A 20,201-nucleotide genomic window follows, 5' to 3' on the forward strand; every position below is an offset into this window, starting at 1 on the left:
TTTTTTTGGCAAATGTTGACTGCAGTGATGGATGTAATAAAACTTTCTTCTCTCCCTAAAAGAAATACACAAACGGTATCCACTCTAATTACACCCAGAAAGTATGAAGGTCACAAAAGGTAAAGACTGTAGCAGAGGGAGAAGACTGGTGTCCACTGCTAATCAAAGCATGCACACCATGGCCTCGGTGACATTAAAGATGACATTTTGACCAGAGCTGTTTAGCTCTATTGTTATTTATTTTATTGTCACTGCTGCCCTTTTCAAAGGCAAGAAATGACAGAGCCAAAGTCTGAACTCTTCAAAGTAGCAGCCATGCCACACAAAGTCAGTATTAATTGAATCGGTAGGACCACCACCCTAGCATTTATCTCGCAATAGGCCTATGTATTATTCTCTCTCCATGCTGCAAAGGCTAATGTCCTCTGGTGCAAAGCCCTTTTTCTACCCCCTGACTGATTGTGGTTGGAGTAATCTTTAGTTCATTTCCTATTACAGCTCTCCACAAGCGGGGCGTCCGAGGGTCAAGTGGTCAGTCGCAAAGCCAAAGTGTTCACAGCTCTCTCTTTGAAGTCTTTGATGGCCACTAACTAACAAAGACGACAGTATCCATGGCCACCGGTGGAGAAAGAGGGAGAATGTGACCAGTCACCACAGATAAAATCTCCTGGTTCATTTCAAGGTCAGCAGACTTTTCACACTTCCCAAACTTTGTTGGGCGAGAAACACATTCTGTACACCGCCTTTGTAAATAATTCATACAGGAAACTTTGACCTCTTAAGCGGACTTCAACACAATGTGTTTCCTCTCTTGCTCCTTCCACGCTTTTGGCGGCAAATATTTCATAAAAAGCATGTGGGTGCTGTAGTATAGAGTCTTCTTGCTTTTCAGTGCCAACTATTCAGTTTCCTTGGAAGATTTCCAGTCAGTTCACATGAAAGATATCATACCACCTTTCATTCCACGAATTAATTAGATGTCAGGCACAAAGGACGTAAGTAAACTAAGCAGAAAGTTCTAATTTAATTTTTGTGGAACTTCATTAAAAGTCTCCAGAGTCAAAGATCACTGGGTGGGAGGTACAGCTGTATGTAGCACCCTCTGTCTCTCTCCTGCTAGACCCTTACTTGTAGGCTGTGGGAAAGGACTGAAGGAATCCTCCCAAAAGGGAATAAGGGTGAGAAAGAGAAATCTAAAGAGAGCCTCTGTGGTCACGGGGCCTGTGGGTACAGTATGCTAGCCTGAGGAACAGTATATAATGTCTCTCTCTCATGCCCCTAGACCTCCATATAAGTCACATCAGCTTTCTCTGACAAAGCCTCTGTCAGGCCAAATACCACCACCGCCCCCCACCCACTCCAACAGTACATCAGCAGTGCTGTGCAGAGTGCACACTCGATGGCGGGGCGGGGGGGGTTGGCACTTTCAAGTGGTGTTTTTTCAGGACAGGAGCAGCTGTTAAAATGTTATCCTACCATTCTGTCCAAGCCCACGATGTTTCACAACTGGCTCAGCTGTCCCATGTTTTGTTTCATTGTCGCCTGTGATCTTGACTTAACTTTGAGAGCCCATTTACCCGTTTGGAAATGAACATGACACATTATCAGAGCAGGTGACAGCTGAGTCTCTGCATCCAACCCTTGACAACCTGTTTAGATGTTGCTGAGCTTGGGACACAAACAGACTGTAACAGACAATTGTATGTGAACATATTCCAGTGTATACAGTATATTCTAGCATAGACTGACCTACATTTTTTGGTTTTCTTTTGAAATACACAAATGATTCTTCATGAGCCAAAGACAAATTAAGGGTCATCAAAAGTAGTTCTTTAAATAGTTTTGTTGTTTCCAGCACATTCCTTTAACTATGCCGTCATTTTAAATACATATCTTCGACTAAACATATATGACCACTTAGCCACTTGAATATGTTGGCAACTTAAAAAAGTACTGTACTGTGGGCATCCCTACAGTGGTGGATCTTGCTTTTAACATTGTTGTATAAAGTATGTATAATGTTGTGTGTCACAAGAACTAAGATGCAGGCCAGTGACAGGTTACTGCAAAGCAAACCATACAGACTTTAACATGGCAAAATCTCCTACACCTAGCCAGGCTTTAGACAAAATCCCACTTTCAGCCTCTTTAGTCTGCTCAAAGCCTTTTGGATGTTGTCGTTGAGTCTCTGGGACCACCATGGCAGCTGCCAACACTCATGGTCTGTGCTCTCATCAGCTCCCACACAGCTGGTAAACTCTGTGGCCATTGTTGGTTAGCGCTGCAGTGAGTTTTTGTATCACGTGGACATCATGTGGTGAGCTTTTCAAAGGAACCTGCCATCCTGTATTCCAGCAGAACTGTAGCCTAGTGCGCCCCCACCTCTCTTTGCAAAGGATCCAGAGGCTAATGCTTGGTAATTCGAGGCTACACTCAGTCTGGATGAAAAGAAGGGAATGTCGTGAGTCTGTGTGTCAGCTTGCAGCAAAGTGACATCTCACTCTGTCGCCTTGTACTTGTTTGTTCTCACTGGCGAGCTTGATGAAGATGTTCAACTGCAAAGCTGGTTCAATAAAAGTGTTTACACAGCACCATCTGTCCCAAATTCCTTTTGCTAACACGCAAACAAATTGTTGCCTCTGTTCTAAGCAAAATTGTTCCCCACAATGAAATGAATTAAAACCTAAATTATACATTCAGACTAAGCACTTGCAGTTTCCCCTTGAACTTAACAGAAACAGAAAGAAACACTGCTGATCAATCATCACTTGCTTTTACAGTAAATGAAGTTTTCCCTGCCCCGACCACAGAACAGAGTGGAAGCACTATTCCCCCTGAGGTACATGTTATTAAAGCTGGCCTTTTGACAAGCATGCATGAAATGAGTGTGCATAAGTGCAAGGACCGCCCCTCTGGTTCTGATCAGAGTTATGTTGCTTGTTTGGTGAGCACCATCTGCTGAGGACCCGGCCCCACCAGGGTGAAACTCAATCCAGATGCCTGCTATTTGGCAACACCAGCTCTGTCTCATCCTATACCTCAGGCAGGCTTCCACAAACAACATGGCAGACTCCACCCATGGTAGAGCAATCTGTCTTGTACACGTCTTGACTTTGGTAGAAGCTCATTGACTGACCTGACAGTCTTTCCAAAATCTGACAAAAACGAAGCATTGCTCCAGATGGCTTCAGAAAGAGAAATCAGGCTTGCGGTCTAAAAGGATATGTGACAAATTTGACGTATAAATGCAGAATTTTAAAAGCCTGAAAAAAGCCTTTAAGTTCTGTGTGTGTGTCCATCCTCTTTCCATGCTGGAAAAAAGGCCCGGGTCTGCATTTGGAAGTTGCCCCGACGTTCATAGTCTTGTATTGAGCGATGGATTGTCCCGTTTATTGTACAGAGTGAGAAGCCCTTGAGGTACATTTGTGATATAAATAATTCTGTCATGAACTGACTTGACTCAAATGATATATTAATGCTTCAATGTTTGATTCTATCAACAGAAACACATGAAGATTGGATCCTCTTAAAGACAAACTTTTGCAACTTTTTGTTTCCACTCAGACTCAAGATAAATGTTAACATGCAATGTAATGTAAAATTGGGTTAACCAATCATCGTTTCTATGGAAAATACCACACAGATAATCAGTAGACAGAGTGCACTTTATCAGATCAAGTGCATTCACCCACCCACACACTCAAACACACAGCCTCCCTTTCACTCAAATCCTAGTAACACCCCTTGGTTGTTACACAACAGCAAAATCCTGTAGTTTTGCCCCAGAATGCACTGCTCTCTTTGAAGTAAGGAGTGATGGGGTCATGGCATCTTGGGAAGTAACCCCGCTGTAAAACCATGCTGCATCTATCTATATATTTCTATTTATTCCAAACCTTTCCCCTCTATCATCTATATTTGTTAGAAATTACAGATGTCTGTAGGCAGATAACAAGTGCCTGGGGTGATTTTTCTCTAGCTCAGGATTTAACTTCTCCATAAATGTCCAATATTTATTCACAAATGTGAATGTCCAAAAACCTCTAAACAGTCAAATCTTAGTAGTAAATCAAGACTCGAATATGCCACAGGTATCAATTACGTATGTTTGTAAAGGTACACCATCTTTTTCGGTTCGTATTTGCATCAGTGACTATTTCTAAAATAATCTGTGTCATAAATCTCTGTCCGTGTGGTGCAGTGGCTGAACTACAGTGTAGTATACACAGTTTAAAGAGCCATACATCAACCTCCGCACCAAGCCAAAAACAGTAAACAAGCTATTAGACATAATGAAGTATTATTTATGGTAGGTCTAATTCTGGAAAAAAGAAATGCCAACATAATGACATCAGATATTAATGGGATGGAAACAGTTTTCATGACAATTTAATACATCAGCCAAACCCCAGAAGTGCAACATGGTAAACAGAACTAGTTTTCAGCAATTTGTGAGAAAAGCAGGTCAAAAACAAGCCTGTGACTTTCAGTTTTAAGAGTTTTAAGATTTTGATTTGACATATGGAAATGAGCAGCTCAGAATCTAATTAGAAAAGCTGAAAGCATTTTGTTTCTGCAAGCAGTTATCTGCAGACATCACTTGATAATAAAGCAACGGATCATTGTAATTATTTTCCAGTAATATAAATAGTTTAATTAGTTGATTAGTATTGAATTCTGACCAAAGGCAGGATGTTTACTTAGATGTTTACTTCCTAGGTTTACAGAGATGAAGGATGGAAATCCTTGTTTAGTATGTCACACATAACTACAGCTGTATGATCCAGCTCATATTTCTCCCTTTTGTTTGTGCCTGAGACATTTATCAAGAGCTAGAGCTAAAGAATCTATTGTCTACCAGAGTCATAAATAGCTGTTTGGAGATAGTAACGATTACTTTCTATCTACCAACACAACGTAAATCATCCATTTTTCTCTGTGTTTTTACTTGTGTAGCATACTTGCTTTGAATTTAATGCGTCCAGGTGTAGAAAGTCAGAAATGCCCCAGAGGGTTCCAGATTTAATGATACCTTCTCTCACTGTGTGTCACCATTAACCTCTTATAGCTTTAGTTGAATGATATATGTTACGATATATGAGTATATGAGGTAACTTATACTGTGTGATGGATTTTCTCAGTTGTACTGCAGGCAGTAGGTGCAGCAGGGTTAATACCAAAAAAACATTAATAAAAACTTGCCAGCAGAGGTTTAAACAAACCATAATGATAACATGCTATGAAGAGGCAGTGATGGACTCTTTGCTATCTCCATGCCATTTAATGCCACATACTAAAGCTGGGTGGCTCAATATGCACAATAGATACAGATTTTAATCATTCCTCTGTTTGATCCGGTTAGGAACAAGTGACTAAAGGCTTCTACATCTAATAAGCAGCATCGTCCTGCATTGCCACTGGAATAGGGGCCTGAGATATGGAGGGTAGACAAAAGCTGCCTTGTGTGTAGCAGCACAGGAATGCTCAGAGAAGTCCATGCCTGCTCCCTGGACCTACTCTTATCTGATTGAAAGCACAGGGAGGCCCATGCGTTTATTCAGGCTTTCTTATACAAGCTGGCTAAGCCTGAAGTCTGGCTCCCCTGCACAGCTGCAGCAGAGTGACTCAAGTTCAAGATGTCACCTAGACAAACCCGGGGATTCGAAAAACTTTGCAGTGACGGTTTTCTAGCAGTAAATCTGTCTTTATGTTTCTGGACAGAGCAGAGACATGTTCTTTGTTTGCACTCCAATCATGTGTTTTTGGGTGTGAAGGAAATGTGGCTGATGTAAGAAAAACTGTGTAATGACACCCTTGTGGTTCACTGATCCTACCCATGGTCCTCCATGTGTTGGCTATAAACATAGAGTCCTACCTCTACATGACCTCACTATGCTCACACAACTCATCCCTCTACCACCTTAAACACATAAATAATGTCCGCATGAGGAACATAAGGACAATGGATTATATTCCAACAATGTCTTGATTCCAGCTCTTTGTGGGGAAGGGAGGTAGGTATGTCCAACACTATGTTGTCTGCTAAAGTCTGCATGTCTCTAGAAAATCCTGTGTGGTGAATTTAGACCTCCCATAAAACAAGGCTTCCAGACAAGGGTGGCCACCTCAGCTCTACCTCCACACAAACCTCCCACAATGCATTAAAAAGGCCAATAAACAGGGCTGCTGGCAAGCTAAGATTGGGGAATGTCAAGGGAGTAGAGAGAGGATGGTGCTACATGATGGAAGCAGACAGACATAGCCCATAGATTTGTCAGGCAATTTGCTCTGTTTAATGTAGTATTCAATATTGCATTTTCTTTAGGCAGAAGTGCAGAGAAAGTCAGAGAGGGAGATATTTGAGATGTTTATAAATAGGAAAGTTGGAGACTGCACATCTGATAAGGGAAGGCCTCAAATAAAGCACCAAACACAAGAACAATAGAGAGTAGGAGGGCTTTGGAAGGGATGGGGGCCCAGAGAGGGGAAGCTGAAAGGCCCACAGTGTAGCAGGACAGAGAGAGAGAGAAAGAGAGAGAGGCACACGGCGCCATGCTGACAGCACCACTCTGAAAACAGTACAGCAAATGTGTTTTGCCATCATCTTTCACCAGCTCACAGATCAGTTATTCCATTTAGACTAAATAAATCAATAAATAAAAATAGACATTCTGGCATCAGGAAGCAGAGTCAGATAAATTCAGAAACAGAAACGCTTTTGGGGGGTAATGCTTCTGGAGCAGTGAATGAAATCAGCTTTAAAACAATTCAGCTTGTTCTGCACAAACCACCATCCTCCATGAAATGAATAAAAGGAGCAGTGTGAAGGATTTAGTGGCATGTCCAGATTGCAACCCCCTCATTTTACCCTCTCCTCTCTAATGTGAAGGTAGAAACTACAGTGGCTGTGAAACATCAGTTATTGTCCATTCTGGGTTACTGTAGAAACATGGTGGACTGGGGTGACGTCTGTCGATAAGACTAATTTGAAGGTAGCAAAAGATATATTATATTTAAATAATTAAATTATTTTCAGGTGATTATACAGTAATGAAAACATAGTTATTCATACTATATTTCATTCATCATTCATCTTGGTCCTTTAAAGTTTTGAAAATTCACACTTTTTGTCAAGATTTGCCAAAAACCATGGAGTCTGTGTCAGTGGGGTTGCATTTGGATGGAGGCAGCACACGCTACTACACAACCATGCATGTTAGAATTGTTAAGTTCAGGTCATAGCCACGTTAAGTAAATACTTAATTATTTAAATTTAGTCGGTACAAGTGACAAATCTTGTGCTACTAACCATTGCCTATTGTATTCACAGTCACTTGTTTCATAGAATATTCTAGTTTAAGCTAAGCTAAGATAGCATTGCTATACTTAGTATACTATAAGCCTTTTGAGGGCAACTTTCTGTGATAAAAGTAAATTATTTTACTTTACAAGCTGAAAGACCTAATGGACTAGTCAGTTTTGAGTATATACCATCTTATTTGTGGAGGGTGTACAGGTTCAGTATGGCCCTGAGGTCCTCTGAAGGGCCAGCCTTCATTGGCTGTGTTAGGACACACTTTCAATCTTTAATATAGTAAGTGATTAAATAAACAAACAAATGATACAGGATTCCCTTGGGGCAATATGTGTAACTTTAATAAAGTGTTGAGACCCTTAAATTTTACCACAAGTTTGGGGAGAAAAACAAACCAAAAACACTTAATGTAATAAAATGTTCAGGCTGCAGTATGTTTGGACAGGATTCTGTAATATGCACCAGGAACACAACAAACTTTTACTGTTTATTGAGCCATTTGTTATCTCGTATTGTTTGCACAGTGACAAAAGTTGTGTTTCACAATAGAAAAATGTGACAGGTTTGAATAATGATAATAGACCACAGCGCCTGTGTCCTTTTCCTACTTTGTTCAGACCTCCATCATCATAGCAGGAAGCATGGTGTCAAAAGATTATTCCAGTGGCCAAGATAATGATTTAATAGCACATATAACTATACCAGAGAGGCTGGTGTTGTTTTTCCCTCTTTTTTGTCCTCATGAGTCAGACCAGCATTATCGTATTTTGCAAAGAAGCTAATGATTCATCTTTTTGGAAACATTTAGTCAAAAGCCCACCCAGTCTCTCAGGAATGTACAATAATTATCATTATTCATATTTTCACATCTGTTTGATTTCCTTTGCTTTTTGTTTCCTTTGAATATATTGCATTGCAACATTTCTCTCTTTAGAGAGCGGTTCCTTTTTCGACACTACTGGAATTGGAATAGGTGACTGAGACATAATGCACACAACAGATGTTTTAATTTGAGTATTTTTTTTGTGTGCACTATTACAGCCTTTTAGCTTTATGCTTGCTGAGAGATTTCTTGTGGCCACTCAACCACATAATTTGCATCAGAGCGAGATCAGTAGACTTCACGCACATGTAATTTCATATTCTGCACTACATAGCATAACCCTGAAGGGAGAAATGGCACTCTTTGAACTTTAGAGGAAAATTAGTGCAGGAATGTGGATTATTAGCATTTGAAGCTGGTTATATAAAAATGCAATCCACTTTATGTATTCTGGCTTGCGAAGGCTTGGTATTATTTAAAAGGTATTTCAAGGATATTAATTAACTTTACTTACATACTTACTGTGAGAAAAAGAAGAGGTCAAGTTTGTCATTTTAACCTGTTTCACCTGTGACAGTTGCAAAAGTACTTACTGGACACCTGCTAGACAATTAGCCCTTTCCATAGCCTTATTATAATATAAGACCTATTGTATGGGGGTGCTGACAGGGATTGATGTAGGGAAAGAGGTGGCATATATATGTAATATCAGGCCACTATGGCACACTCGAGTTGAGGTCTCTTTGATGTCTTTTATATTACACAGTACATTTTTCCCATCTAAAAACCATGGCTTGAGCTGTTGCTATATAAACACATTCATGCCAACATATACTGTACCTTGTGCGACTGTGAAACATGTGGTCCTATTCTGTGGCTTAATTTCTTACAAATGGCTGGTTGAAGTTAGATCCCCCGCTGGCTTCCATTTGGTATACCACAAGGGTGTAGAAAGATAAATCTCTTAGAAATTGTGGTTTTTGCCTGATCTGGTGGTAAAGCTACAACATGAGCAACAACCACAACAAAAAGGTATTGAGCATTTGGATTACAAAACATGTGCACATCATATGTAGTACAACAATATAAAGTTGTATGCTTTTAGAAATCCACACTGGATGATTAAGGGAAGGAGGCCACTACTCTATTTAAAAAAAATACATCAGCAGGTGTCAGAAACATTTTTTCCAGGCAGTAAAAAAGAACGACAAGCAAGACTTTACTTTCTTGGATAATGTAGGATTGACATATTTTATATTCTCTAACAGTGAAAACACATGTCTGGGAAATAGTTGTCTGAAATAAGTTGAAGTTGTTTTGAGCAGTTAGGAAAAACACACATATCCTATCATTTGTTCACATCCAGAGATAACGGAATAGTTTGACATTTCGGGAAATACACTTTGGATTTTTTGCCAAGAGCTAGATGAGAAGACCACTCATGTACAATAAATATGAAGCCAGTCAGCAGTAGGTTATTTTAGTTTAGCATACTGGAATTAAGGGGAAACATCTAGCCTGGCTGTCCAAAAGTAACAAAATCTACACACCAACACTTCTTAAGTGTTCTTAAGAAGAGCCTTCTCCAGAGACAGTTCTTAAATTTGTTAAATCTGCACAAAAACAGAAGGAACTGCACCCAGCCAAGAAATAGTGCCTCACATAATCCCTCAAAAAAAAAAAAAAAAAAAAAACATAACATGTCTTTTTTTACACATCAGTTTTTACACATATTAAATAAACAAAATATAATGTGTTAATTAATGAGCTTTAGAAGTGCTGGGAGGTCGACTTTGTTACCTTTGGATGGATCCAGCATAGCTGTTTTCTCTCTGTTTTCAGTCTCTGTGCTAAGTTGGCTACAATAGCTGCTGGCAGTTGGACAGATACATAAATGACCCCCACTTTTTGTATTATTAGTACATGAATATGTGTTATCCATAACCATTAGGCCTCTCTTTGAGTAGTCTAGGCAGTAGTGAAGCCTTATCAGTCGTAGTGTTATCTGATGAAAGGGTCCCAAAGCTCTCATTGGGATTGGTAGTGGCCATGGAGGCTTATGGGAGGTGAAGAAGTAAAACAAGAAAGGTGGGGGTGTTCTGCTACAATAAAAGCTGCAGCTGGAGGTATATTTATCCACCCTGAAGGCTGCTGCCAGCTGTCCCTTGCCTGTAAAACTCCTCATCTTTGATGACCAAGTGCAACAAAGAGAGCTTTATATGTGTATATTTGTATATATGTATATTTCTATACAGAAAAATACACACAGGTCAATGACTGGGAGATACTAGGAAGATCAATAATGTCACAACAAATAACACAGACTACCAGATGTGTCCTGAATGGGACATATTAATCTGAGTGAAGGTGGAAATTGGGACACTATTTTGTGTCAAGAGAATGAGGTGAAGCAGAAACGTTCTGGTTCCTGGAAAATAAGAATAGATCAAGACTAGGTAGTTCATTCTGTGCTTTGGCCTTCCAGCTTCTGTGTTTTCTCATCTCTGCTTCAGTAGAACTCCAAAAGACCTTTTGACGTCATGCTTCCCCAGACACTCACTCAGATTCCTAAGTGTAACTAAATCACCCCAAAGGTCATGTGCATCTATCAACTTAAAGATATACGCCCTGTTTATTGCCCATAAAGATCATTAGCATTTCCTCCCCTGCTGTCATTCATTCCCTTGTACAAACATTCACACCAATTCAATTCTCCACACTCAGAGAGCCTGGACTGATTCACAGCGAGTAGCTCAAACAGACATGCAGCAGAGACAAACTCCATGCGCAGATCAAGAGTCATAAACACAGAGGTCCATGGGCTCTTTGTTCTCGATTAAAAGAGTCCCTGACACTTGTTCGCTTCCTTTCTTTCTTCCAGTCGGTCCCCGCACAGTTCCTGTCAGTCTCTGGTTCAGATATTCCAAAAATGTTTTCAAAGGCAACAGGCTTGAACTTCCTTCAGGCATCACACATGCAAAATAAAAAGACACTATTGTCTTCAAAAACTGTTTGTCTCAAAGAGGATTCTAGCAGGGGAAAAAAAGTATGCATTTAGAAAAACCACATAATTAGATATTTATGTCAGTGTGTTGTTGGGGCGTTCAGTGTTCATCTAATACCCATGGAAAGGTATTGTTGAATACTTTTTTATGCCATAAAATATACATGAATCTGGCAACTGATTTATGCGTTTCTTTCTGAACTTCCATTAATGCAGTGACAGAGTGGAACTGAACACTCAAAGCAGAAATTATTATGTTGATTATAGTCAGCAGTGGCCCACTCCAGCAGATAAAAGTTGGCTACATAAATTGTAGAGCTTGAAATGTAAAATCCTTTGCATACATTACTGTGTTATACACAGGTTTGAGTGAGGTGCCACTGCAGTAATGGCGAGTTGTCGACTTTGGTCTACAACCAAAATTTATGGGACATTTTAAATTATGTATGGTGGATTTAGATTTGTTGCACAAACAACACCAAATTTTATAACTTTTATAATTATATCAATAACTGTAACGTTGTGATTTACTCATGAATCAGAATCACATTTATACACATACAAAGAATCTGACCCTTAACTGGCTGATCACAGTCATACAGCAAGGTCTTCCTGTTACAGAAACAATAGTTTTAAATGATGATTCTGGCTTATCTGTTCCTGGAACACATGTTGGGGAAGTTACTTTATCTGTCGAAGTGAGCGAAAAACACTTTTAACGATGTAAGCTCTGCACTTTAAGGAGCAGTCTGCATAGAATGTGATTAAAGATGATGGAATTCATTAAAATGTAATGAGCATGTTTTATGTATGCTCCTCGTCCTTCCATTAATAGGCTTAGGAGCTGACTGCAATATACTGTTGAGCTGAAAAACATCAGCTGACAGGAGGTTGGTTGTTGCACTGGCTGACAGCCAGGGGCTCTTCTTTATGGTTCACCTCCGTTTCCAGACAAGCCTATTTTGCAGATAGAATAACATACAGTACACAGCAGAGACAGTTTATTGTGGAATGTACAATACTTGTGCACAAAAAGAAATACTGTACACACACACACACACACACACACACACACACACTACACACACATACAGGCAGTTGCTGTAGTGGATGGTAGACCACAGGGTGTAGGCAGACAGCCAGTGAGTCAAAATGAGGCCCAAAGTAACCACTCTGAAATGAACGCTTTAGAGGACAGCCAAACCACGACATCAAACACACAGACACACACAGAGAGTGAGAGGAAAGAGACACTGAATCCAAACAGTTGTTAGCGATGCTGTGTGCAGACTCTCTCAAAAAAAAAAAAGAAAAAAAAATTTGGAAGGACATCATTTTCTCCTGACCGCTCCGATTTACTGGGCAAGTGTTTTGAGAAAAAGTAGAGAGGAGAAAACAATGCAGCCGGAGCCAAAAGCAAAACTCTGGATCAACAAAAAAAAAAAAAAATGAGATCAGACAACTTTGAACAAATGTTGTCGCTGGATTTTGTTATCTGTGCTTGTGTCTTAGTTTGAGTCTCATGATAGGAAGTAGTAAAATCACTGTAATCAGCTTCCTGTAGTGTTCTGAGTGAGTGAGTAACCTTGTTTAGTCATGTTTAAAAGTAGAACCAGGTCGAGTCTTCCAAAAAATCCACAAAAATATTTCCATTTCACATACCAAAAATGTGAGAAAACTGTTTTCATCTGCAAAAAAACTTGTTGCTGTGATGACATGACTTATTTGAATTGTGCTAGTTTCCAACATTTGCAAAGCTGTGATAAATATAGTATGGTGTTTTATATATTTCTTTTTTTTTTAATGTTGGTATGTAGAGACACTTTCTTTTCCATGAGGCATTTATCATCTGACATTTTCCACCAAGTCTTTGTCCATGGGGATTGTTTTCCGTAAATAGAAACTGTCACCAGCTAACTGTTGCTGCTATGTGGACTTGAAATATGACCACAGTCACTGAAGGGGCATAAACACAACTTGGCAGCTTCACCTGCACTGAGGCAATTGTCTGTGCCAGCAGTGGTACCAGCATATCTAGAAGGAGCAGTTTCTCAGGCCCAAACAAGGATTTCTTTCTGTGTGAGGAGATTATTTGATCTTCGCCAAGAATTACACTGACTCATTGTCCAGCAAACATAGCTCATAGTATTTATACAACAATGGCTTATACCTTTCCCCAAGAAATTGCATTCTGAGGCTATTTGTTAATGAATGCTTGAAAAGTTTGTGAAGCTGTATAAAACCCAAACAATTGCAGCCATTGAAAAAAAAAGATGATACAGTGCGCCTGTCTGAGCACTTCTCTCCCACAATCCTTGAGGGAGAATCATGTTTCCTTGAAAGCTTTCATGCCGTTCCAAAAATGTTGGAGTTCCTGCTGTCTGCAGTCCGAGAGCTCCCTGAACTGTGAGGTCAGTGGGAGGGAAAGGTGGTTCAGGGTTGGAGCCAAAGCCAGAGACAGGCCAGAGGCCAGAGCATTATGAAACACACAAACACACAGCTGTGTGTGGACAGCCTCCCACTGTTTTTGCCGATCCACCACAACAGGCCACTAATCCCTCTTAGATCTGCTCATCAGGGCTAGACAGTGCCCATCCAGTGGCGCTGCCGCATCTGGTGGAACCAAACAGCGGAATAATCTTGGCTTACGGCCGCAGGAGAATGGAGCAGGGGGCCCATGAGGCGGGAGTCCTGGGGGCCCTCACCGGATCCCCTATCACTCCCCTCTGTGCCACTGAGAGGAAGAAACCATGAAAAAAGGAAAGATGTCATCAGAACAGCACAAGTTGCTTTTTGAGTCTTGTTTTTTTTATGTATGTGTAAGAACAAATCTCAACTGAGGTCAACTCTTTTGTTGAACTAAATATAATTATGTGTCTGTATATTTATTGTCTCATTATAAGAAATTGAAATAGAATAGAAAACAAACAAGGGCAACAAAACACAAGACTCTTATACAATAAAAGTCTTTAAAACTAATAAATTCTTAACTAGATTAGGTGCAAGAGGATTTGCACAGCCTTCCCAGACTCAGCAGCTCTAATAAAAACAAATAGCTGAATAGAACTGCAGAGTTTAATGTGACTTAACCCACACACTGTGATATGTTTACCTGCACACAATAATGAAACTACTATCTTTACCTGTATTATAGCAATGATTTGACGTCATCTGATCATGTTAAATGTCTCACAGCTTAATGTATGTTTACCCACTTTTTTTGTTTTGTAATTTAGATTCTTTTTAATTTAGATTTATTTATTATTTATTTATTATTTATATAAGCAATATAACTTCCCTACAAGTTAAACAAAGTAAAGTTCTGTAAATGAGCCTTTGGCACAAAAAAGCAAAATAACAGAGAGATTTTGGCACCACTGGCCAATCATTTATGAGCAACCCAAAATATGACTGTGATGTGCATAACACTCCAAAATGACAGTGCTGATGAGTGCATCTAGGTGATCCACCGAAAGCAAAAAAAAAGCAAAAATGATGATTAATTTGAGAGCAAGAGACAAAGCACACAACCAGGAGGCATTTAGTTACTCAGATTCCTAATGGAGGTCGCCCCAATCTTCTGGATTGTATTTACACTAAAAGCTTCATGCAAGCTGACCTGATTTGAGCTCCTATTCTGTAACTAAAAGGCAACAAATACATTTCCCTTGTGAGGCAAAGAAAATCCAAGGAACGTGCCATAAAACTACTGTTTAAGGATACGGCAGAGGTGGATGTTATTGAAAAGGATACATTACAAGGTTGACCTGAGGTCAGTGCTCACTCTATCGCAGAGGACAAGCTAACAGTAGAGCAGTGGGTGGAAACAGATGTCTCCATGTTTTTTTCTCAGTGCACTTGAGCACCACCTCAGATGCCTCATGTGCCCTTTTTAAACATGCCAAACAACCAAAACACTAACTGTCTTCTTAACTTACTCTAGGAATGTTAGAGAGCTATGCAGGCATCCCTGCAGCTATGTACTGCAGGAGATCACTATATCTACATGCTGATTTGTGCAGGGTCAGGGTCACTCATGATGTATGCATGGGATGTGCATGTAAGTAACATAGTAAAAGTATCTTTGTTCACATATCATTTTGTGAGCAAGCATCACACACTGCCTCAGAACAACATAAAATAATTTAAGAAAGAGGAAGAGAGGTCTTAGGGGGTGTTATGTCATGAATTACTCCTGATGGTCGGACCAGAACAGAACTGATAGCTCACTGTCATCTGTGTGTGAGTGGGCGAATTGTGAAAACGCTATGGTCAAAACTTACATTTACATTTTTTTAATACTTGGTCCTAGCAATGAAAAAAGGGACAATTCATTATTCCAATTTATGAAACAGCCTTTAAGGCACACATAATACTGTCATGCTCTCCTGCATTAAACTGCAGAATACTCATCTTTAGCTTTGATTAACAAATTGTGTAAATGTATATGAAAGATACAGATATATACTTGTATACATACATATACCCACTGAGGCACACCCACATGTTGCTATTGATTTAAATACACACAGAACTAACATACATGGTCTCGTTTAATGATTTTTTTTTTTTAATGATAGCATGTCTAACCACTTAATAGCTTCTATATAAAATATAGTGGTTGTATTTTGGAAGTTTCCCAAAATTATCCTTTACTGCACTAGCTGAATGAGTAGTTTCAGTTTAGCAGATGTGCTATTTGCCATCTTCTGCCAAGGCATACTGCTCACTTGGGCATAAACAAAAAGAAGGGCTGTATGCCAGGGCAGAGCAAAAATCACTACTGCTTATGACATCATTCAGCTTGAAAAGCCCAAAGGTTAATGAATCTCTGGGGGGGAAATGGAGGGGACAGACAGATGGGAGGAGAATATCAAAATGCAAAATCAAAAACCTTTACAAAACATCATTAGTCCCAGCAGGGGAACACAAACATACACCAGTTTAGGAGACAGGGGTACATATTTATATTAATCTAGGCTCCACTGTTATTCCATTCTTTACTTGCTGCATACTGTCATTTTTATGCATATCTACCTGGTCCGGTTTTAATACTTTTATTTATTTACACTACCCCACACACATAGCCATCACACAGACATTTCCTCCACAAGCAGGCCTGATGACACAAACAAATTTTGCAACATTTCCAGGAAACTGTCTGACAGGATGACAGACCTCAGTGTGGTGCCAAATCAGTTGTGATGGTAAAACAAAAACAGGCTGTAGGGTTCATACTGATTATATTACTGTTTATATTATGAGCTTGTTTTTGATTATCTTGGGAGCTTGTGTATCCTTGTTCTCTCCTGCTGTACATATTTTATTTATTATTTCAACATTTTATGTAACAGTGCACTGTTTTTAGTAGTGTGAGTTTGTGCAGCCACATTGTGCGTTATATTTTAGGTGCCTTTTCCACGTTTTAAATTAGATTAGTTACTTCTATTAAAAGGCAGAAGTCTTGATGCTGTCTAATTTTATATATTAATGAGGCATGCAGGATACTGAGTCAGCCATCTGTGTAAATTAGAAATGTGGACTTGATAGCGACTAGGAGCTCCACCCTTATCTAGCCACATCCTCCCTGCCATCTGAAAATGAGCCAGCCACTGGACGCTGGTGCCTGGTCTGCAACACACCATAATCTCCACCACAGACTTAATGAGCTTAACGTGCAGTCCCAGGCCTCTGAGCTTAAAGGCATGTGCACAGCATGGACTATGCCGTTGCCCTGTTTGCCTCTGTTTGTGTGCACGTAATTGTCCACATAAGTAAAATGAGAAAGTCTGACACAGAGGTGCTGCTGCTGTAATTGGTCATAACATCATCTTTCAGTACAGTAAAAGCTCTAGGATTGTGGCAGTTCTGTGAGAAAAGTGACCCCACAGACACCGGTTTAATCATTATCATTAGACTCACATTACGTGTCTGTGACTGTCTGTGAAGTGACTGTGCAAACAGTTGTATCCAGGGCTGACTGAGGCCGAGCATAGACTTTCATTTGTAAACAACCTATATGTCGTAATGCAGCCTAAAGTCTTAAGGGGAACGCAACTGCAGACCAGAGCCTTACAGTGGTGCTGAAGCTTCCAAGAATAGGAGCAGATTTCAGAGCTTGATTGGGGATAAACTGTGATTTAGTACTCAGACCCACGGTCCACTCTGCCCCTAAAATTAACACACACTTTCTCCTCCGCTGCAGTAAATGACCACATCACAGGCACTGCCATGCAAAGCATTACTCAACATTTGTTCCCTGTTTAAACACGCAATCAACAGAGAACTTATGTTATTCACATGGCACACAAATATCTAATAATTTTAAAATAAAATAAGCAAGACATTCAGGAAATAAACCAAAACACTAAAAGCATTAACTGTGCATAAGCACACAGTAGAATTAATTTAAATAATGTTGTGGAACGCCGAAGATTGAATGTGACGGATTATTACATTAACACTCAAGTGAGTCAAACTGAGACTGTTTGAGTAATGAAGAGTTTCTTATTGCTTAGGTATGGAAAACAATTTGAAAGCTTTATATCTCTGATATACTATCCTATTCATTTAATCCATGGTCAAAAGGAAAGACAAGGCATGCTGTGATTGTCTGTGTACTGTGTAATCCATCATTAGTGTAACAGTGTAACCAATTTCCAAATGCTTGGAGAAGTGATATGTGCATGAATAACCACTTTGTACAATAAATATGGCAAATTCTGAATGGTGGTGGACTTAAAATGTCTGATCTGATAAGGAAACACAGTCAACAGTGTAGTTGTAGTGCTGGAACAACTTTTAATGTCTGTCTCCAGGGTGATGCTTTTGCAGGAACCAGAAACTGAGTGCTGTTCCATTGCTGAGCATCAATTAGTTGAAAAGCAGAGATAATAGTCAGAAATCGAGGCTAGCTGGCCCAGAAGAAGACAAATTGCAGTGCAATTGTTGCTGTTTTTTTCTGACTTGCCTCTACTGCATTCTGGCTTTTATCTCGCAGCTGCTATACTTTGTATATCTTTTTTGCACAGTCAAAACTATGCAAATGCTGCAAAGTGCTGCAATGTAAATTAGCCGAACTACACTCCCAAAGTCTAGCAGCTCACTAGTTAGTAAAAGGTGTTATTACAATCAGTCTTGTCATATCTTCCATTTAGTGATCCTGCAGAGCCTCACCATTATCGACATACTTCACTGAATTGGTGAATATGTCCCCACTCCTCTGCTGGAAATATTATTTTTTAACTGTGCTTGCTTCTGATTTGGCGCCATCGTCAATGCAGCTGTGGAAAGTGTAGTGCTTGACATTTAAGACTCAGTCCTGAGATGTAGTACTCCTTCTTGCATAAGTGATCACTATAGCACATGCAGAAGGAAAGATTCTGTGTTTCCACTGAACTAATCTCCCCTTTTTTGCCCTGGAATGTGCTCTTTTTGTAATACGTATTTTGATGAAAATGTGACAAAGTGAATGTCTTTGTCACATTTTCTCTGCTCTTCTCTGCGCTTACTTGTCTGATTAGATTCAGTGATATCTACAACCAGGTTGTAGTTTTGAGTTACAGTTTCCTGAAGGGGTAGTTATCATATCGGAAGAGGCTCTAATCTATTAAACGGAAAAACACTATGCAAACTCTTGATTGGTGAAATATGCTGCTTTTATATATGCCCTTCCAAAATTTGTATTTCAGCTCTTTCAAAGTGGCACAAGAGACTTATGTTCAGCGCTACTACGCACTCTATAAAGCTCGAGTGTGCCATGGCGAGGCATTTTGTTATGAAACTGTGCATTCCAAAAATCTTTCATTACTGTTTTTCATTTTTATTGCTGGCCTAGAACTAATCCATTACTCACAAGGAGAACTGAAGAGGCACAAAGACATTTCTTAAGAGTTTAATGAAATATCTGCTTCCAGGTTCTTTTAACACTGTGGTCCTTCAGGGTTTCACTTTACTGCTTTGTTGCTGTATCCTTCCTTCCCTTCAGGTGCTGAGCAGGAAATTAAGGGATGGATGTGCGCGCAAAGTGAAGCAGTGATTAAGACCTGATGTTACCATGCTGCATGTGCCATGTTATCTCAGGCCCATGGATAGAGCTTAGCAACAACCAAGTAAGGTTTTCTAGGTTTCCAGTGACAACTGCAATAAAACTTGGCATGCAATTCATCTCTGTATGACTCATCAGCACCTACTAAATGTCAGTACTGTATTGTAAGGATTATATATCGCTATGGGACCTTGAAATCATTTATTTTTGTTTGGGTTATTAAATACAGTATGGTCTCAGACTTAATGCAACATGGAGAATCTGCAACGAGCAAAGCAAGAAACCAGAAAATTAATGTATGGGCACTGCAGCCTTTAAATTCAGCTTAGAACTGCTAACTAACTCGGCTCATTATCAGTGTAAGTGTAATCAGCTGCTGTTCAAACAGGATGCATTTGATACTTAAAAAAATCTGCTATACAAAATTGTTCTCGGGATTATAATATGTGCAACAAGAATGTACAGCATAATCCTTAATCTGCTTAACAAACCACGTCACTTAATTAAAGTCTCCATTCAACAGAACAACACAAAGGCATTTCACCATTCTAATATATATTCACGGAAGCAGTCGCAATTTTGAAGCGACTAAAACGTGTCAGATGAGTTCAGAAAATTACATGACTAACTAAAGCAAAAAGCAATTAATTCATCTCGCTCAGAGATTAATCTCTCTGCTAGGGGTGCAGGGGTATGCTCAGGGTGACCTCAGTGTGTCATCAAGCCACCCTTTAGGACCGCCCACAAAATCCTGGACTGAAAACTGATGAAAAACTCAGAATTTCACATCTTTTCATGTGTTTTAAGCAACTGTTGTCCAACATTTTTAATATATTTTGAAAGAAATCTCAGAATTGTCTTTACTAGGACTTTAAGTTATAAGTTATAAATCTGCATTTGAATTAAAACTGTGCAAAGAAATTAAACATGCACAGAGAAGTGAAACGTGCTAAGAAATTAAACCTGTGCTAAAATATAGAGAACTAAATAAAAGTAATTTCCCAGCTTGGGA

Source organism: Larimichthys crocea, chromosome XII (assembly GCF_000972845.2).
Source record: "Larimichthys crocea isolate SSNF chromosome XII, L_crocea_2.0, whole genome shotgun sequence".
NCBI lineage: Eukaryota > Metazoa > Chordata > Actinopteri > Sciaenidae > Larimichthys > Larimichthys crocea.